The sequence below is a fragment of the Lactuca sativa genome, chromosome 8 (assembly GCF_002870075.4).
Source record: "Lactuca sativa cultivar Salinas chromosome 8, Lsat_Salinas_v11, whole genome shotgun sequence".
Lineage (NCBI taxonomy): Eukaryota > Viridiplantae > Streptophyta > Magnoliopsida > Asterales > Asteraceae > Lactuca > Lactuca sativa.
In genome coordinates, this window is record NC_056630.2 from 144742 (window position 1) to 150551 (window position 5810).

Consider the following 5810-nt stretch of genomic DNA (forward strand, 5'->3'; position numbering starts at 1 on the left):
ATACATATGAAGCGAAAGGATGACTCGACATTTCAAAGGGAATTTGGATCATTTCAAAATTTAAAGAGAAGATGAACGGATAAGATTTTAAAGGCACCTAAATTTGAATCGTTTCTGTTCTCACGTTGCCTGACATGATTGACACACTTTTCGGGGTAACAGTTGTCAAATCGTCCTTTTTCAGGTGATATGTCAGCGGATTGTGCACTCATCACCCCAAATTTTTCTCTCTCATGGTAATTGTATAAAGAGATTTCTCAACTTATTTTTATGCTCTTACTACTTCCAAATCCTCTCAAGAGCTATACGCCATATTCTCTCTCTACTGTTCATCTTTTTCTTGATGGATAATTAATGGCGAATTCCTCTTCTATTCATAAACACAGTGCCCAGTCATCTCTTCTCCCAATTAAACCAAATCAGAATCTCATCATTGATCTATCACCGTTCCAGTATGATCCTTATATATTGCAAGTGGTTGAATGCCTCAAATATTCAGCACTTGTTGCACTAACCAAGGTGGAGTATGTTCCAATGTCGTTACTTTCTCAAGTCTACTCAACTGCTGTCTACAACAAGGTTAAGGAGAGAATCTTCTTTGAGATCTTCAATCACAAAGCATCGATGATCAAAACTCGATTTTGCTTGTTACTAAGGATGGCTATCAAGAACTCCATGATTAACCCTGATACCGTTTCCACTACTCAACTCTTGACAATGTTCTATGATATGGGGTATAGTGAGGTTCTCACCACTATTACAAAGTTCAAGAATTCGTGCCTTCCTCCTCAGTGGAATGAATTTTTACCCTCCTCTTCAAGGGATTATCAGAAAGGGTTGCTGGGTCTGATGGGGCGAGTAAGGAATTTATTGCCCTTCTTTACGGTATGTACCATGGGGTTAACATGGACTTTGGATCCATCTTATGGTCTTAACTAGTTCAAAGTCTCAGTTCTATTTCTCGCTACTCTAAAATCTCCTGTGCTGGTTTTGGACTCTAGTTACTCACTGGGCGATGAAGAAATTTCAAGTTCCAACAATGGCTGACTCCTTAATGTCATCGATTTCTACCTTTCACACGACGAAGATAATCGTTTCTGATCGATCGAAGTTCATGTTTATTGGTTTGATTCCGGAATCAATGTATCGTTGTGTGTCCCTCCTTCAGGACCAAGGCAGCTTACTCCTGTAATGCAAAGTTCGCTGGACGCAACAGAAACACCAATGAAACGAACGAATTACCATTGCTCCATTTCCTCCTCCTATTTCCTCTTCCACTACAACCTCAATTCCAATTCCCACTCCTTTATTCACCGAAGTTACCACAACCACCACCACTACAACTCCACCGCAAGTTTATGACAACGTATCTGATACGGGGGCACCTACTTCAGAATCTGAACCACCAATTACCTCAAAACCTTTATCCCCTCCACCCTCATACGAATCTGACACTGTTCTTGGCGGAGCAGAAATGGAGCTTGATTATGTTTATTTTAGCCCATATCGTTTTCAAAGCGATGATGATGATGATGCTTCGGTCATGTGACAACCCGAAATTTCCATTCGGTCAAACCCTAAAAGTCAACCCCTTCGTATCATAAATCAATGTCATTATTTCTGATTTTTAAGAAATATAAAGTTCGTTTGATTATTTTAATATTATTTTTAAACGAACGGGTGAAAGAAAGTGTCGTCTTGGGTTTTGATTTTTGAAAACCGCAAACACTTCGCGTATTAGAAACACCCGACAAACTTTTCTCTTTACCGCAATACCTGACATGGAGTAATCAGAAGATCAAAACAGTCAAGGTGTTGAAACCCACTTCGACAGGGAAGTTCATCAACATCAAATTCAAAGTGACCCGAGGCTCAGACAGTTCGGTCCATATGATCTCCGTTGCTGATCTGCTGAATCTGAATCCTCATGACCGGATCCTCCTAAACAATATCTTACTGACCAATCACAAGAGTATGATCCTATCATTGATCACATCAAGCGAATGCTGGTGAGTTATATTCTTGAAGTTGCAAAGATGGATCAGGAGATTGCCTCTGCCCTAAGAAAGAAGCCCATCATCAAGCCAATTTGAAAGGCAAGCGACATCAATGTTATGATGAAGGGAAAGATCGACCTACAGTTTCACACAGTCATGTTCACCATGGGCAAAGGTCAAAAATTCAAGTTCGCTCTTCCTGACAAACACCTGTTCTCCACCTCATGCTTGGAGCATATTCTTGAGATCATATATAGGTGCGATCAGAACAGTGATGCAGACAAGAAGTTGTTTTTTGGATATGCTTCGGTGGTATATTAACTTTCGTCAAACTCTACTTGCCCTCATACCGAAGCTGTTCAAGACTGTGAAGAAAACCTCCATTACTCAACCGAAGTGATCTCTCGCCTCAATTGGCGCAAACGGGGAGATTGTTGAGTCTAAAAGGTTGCATCATTGGGCTTTGGGAGTTTAGTCCAATGTGTTCTCAGTTTGCGCCTGTTCGGCCATGTTTTGTTTTAGGGTTTAGTATATATATATATATATATATATATATATATATATATATATATATATATATATATATCTGTGTGTGTGTGTGTGTGTGTGTATATATATATATATATATATATATATATATATATATATATAGTGCATGCATGCATTATAGAGAAGACGCTTCTTGATTATTATTTTGATAAGATCTTGTATTGTAACCCTAGCACACCTCTACAGTAGCAATTCACGTTGAATTCTAATGAGGCGGAGCATATTATTCATTCGACACTCATTCGATTCATCTTGGTGTTTATCGTTCTATGTTCTTGTTATAATCTTTTTAATATTTGTTTGAATCTATCGATCTTAGAGAATATTATTTTCATCAGATATTATGTTTTTTGTTTGTCATTGTGCTAGGTTCCAAGCTAATCCACGCGAACCTCATATGGTGGCTGTTAAGAACATCTACAGATATTTGAAGCGAACCTCATCTCTCGGTCTGTGGTATCCTACTAAATGAAGACGTTTCGTTCAAGCATTCTCTGATGTTGATCTTGGAGGATGCGGTTTGGACAGAAAGAGCAATACAGACGGATGTCAATTCCTCAATGGTAAACTCGTCAGCTGGCAGTCCAAGAAACAAACATGTGTTTCACTCTCTACAGCCAAAGTTGAATATATTGTTACAACATCTTACACTTCCCAGGTAATTTGGATCCAAAGACAATTAAGAGATTATGGCCTGAATATGAAGAAGATTCCTCTTTATTGCAATTTTGAAAGCGCCATCAGGATTTATCATAATCCAGTGCAACATTCCAAGACAAAACACATAGCACTCAGATATCACTTCATCAAGCATCACGTAGAAGATGGGAATGTTGAAATTCACTTCGTTCGGTCCTCTGATCAATTAGCTGACATCTTTACTAAGGCCTTACCGGAAGCATCGTTTAATAAAATACTACAAGGCTTAGGAATGATGGAAGCTGATTCAGTTCCAATACCACGCTCATTTCATTAAGTATAACTTTCTCTTTCGCTTTCTTAAAATTCTCTAACAATCGAAATGACCCGAACGCTCGGTCTATCTCGGCTCCTGATTCTTCGGGAACCGAAATGAACCAAAGGCTCGGTCTATTTCGCCTCTTATAATTTTTCAAAGCGAGCGATTGTTTCATCTTACGGTTTGGAACTTACATATCCTTTGTATACTATATATATCTTTTGCTTACTCTACTTTATGTCTTCAATTAATTTCCGAAATCCAAAAATATTTTTCTTTTCTATTTTTTCTTCTTTTTCAGAATTACTAAAATCAACAAAAATATTTTCTTTTTTACTTAGTCTAATCATTTTTCTTTTCTTTTCTCGAATAACTCGAAAATTCCAAAATATTATACTTCTGTATCACAGATGCATTTACGTGATGGAGCTGGGGGCAGGTATAACACTCTTTATCTGTGTACTAGCTAAGTGTCACTAGAAGCATGCTGCTGCATGTCGACCGAAGCCTCCAAGACTTTGAGTGAAGCCTTACTGATTCAATATATGCAAATGTTTTCTTCCCAATTAGGCTGATAAAATCACTCAAGTCATGAGCTACCTTACTCTTCTCACATTGAGTTAAGAGTTATCTGCTTGGTCCATCTTTAATAGCAGAGGTACTTTCAGTTCTTTAACCACCTATTCTTATTTCTCTATCTCATTTCGCTTCATAATCGTAACCCTTGAGACTCTCAGCATTTACCACTGAGGTTTATGGTTACACAACATCTGTGTTGATGATCTTAGTTTCGGTTCACCATGTGCTAAGTGAGACCCAAAATCCAATGCCTTAAACGAATTGATGGTGAAAACTCCAAAGTTCTAGTTTTTCACCCATGAATTAACAAAACCACTTTGATGCTCTGTACCTTGAAATCTTTTTATTCTTGGGTGATCTTGATGAATTTTTCTAACACCATGACTTTTCTTCCCAAAAGATCAATTTTTTTTAGGATTTCAACATAAATATCACCAGGTCACTGAAAATATTATCTAACCTACATGTTTAATAGGCTACACTGGTCTCATAAGTACTTCATCCAACTTTCGGTCTTACGTCAAGTACTGAAGTTCAGTTGAAGCTAAGCCACCCCTTATAGCTTAAATTTGAAAAGATGCCTTTTAATGTTTCTTAATAAACATTTGATTATATTTCAACGGAAAACCACACAGACACTTCTAAGTCTCTCTTGACTTTGAAGGAAGTGATTCGTGCCCAAGATCCATAGTTTCGTGTCTATATAGACATGACGTAAATCTCACAAATACTTTGCATTATTGTTTTTCAATTGGCACACTCTTGCTGGAAGATCTTTATGATTTTCCCAATTCTTGTTCGTGGTACTAATGACAATTTTTTAGATTTGTTGCTTTGGTTGTAAATGCTATGGTGGTACACTATGTTAAGGCGCGAACATTGCCAACCTTATATGAAGCGAAAGGGTTTGTCACAGTTTTAAAAGGAATTTGAAAAGTTTTAGAAGTTGAAAAGGCAGTAACAAGATAAGATATCTAACCGGGTCATTGGATAAGATTTGCAATGCACGCCTGAATTTGAAACGGTTCCTAACATCACCCCTGATGATGTCTTCCTAGGGAAACACAGCTGTTAAATCGCGCTTTTTCAGGCGCCGACTCAGAAGATAATAGCATCATTACTACGAATTCTTTCTCCCTTCCGGAAATGGTATATAAGTTCTTCACACACCCCTTGTACCGCTTTACCTCTTCCAAACTCTTTCAAGAACACACCAGCGAATTTCTACAATTCATCTTCTTCTTCACACCTGCAATAATGGTTGAATCTTCATCTATTCCTGAACAAACTGCCTCATCATCTCTATTGTCCATCGAGCCCAACCAGAACCTGATTACCGAATCTGAATCCACATGATTGGATCCTTCTCAACAACATTTTGCTAACTGATCAACAACAGTATGAGCCGATTATTGATCACATCAAGAGAATGTTAGCCTGTTACAACATTGAGGTTTCAAAGATGGATCAGGAGATTGAAAACATTTTAAGGAAGATGACTACTATCAAACCGATTGGGAAGACTGACGATCTGAACAGAATGTGGATGGGCAAAATTGATTCAAAATGTTACACCGTTATGTTCACTCGAGGCAAAGGTCAAAAACATGTGTTCACTCTCGATGATAAACACCTGTTCTCCACTGCATGTTTTGAGCACATTCTTGACATTATACATAGGTGTAGAAATAATAGTGAGAATGATAAGAAGAACTTTATGGATATGC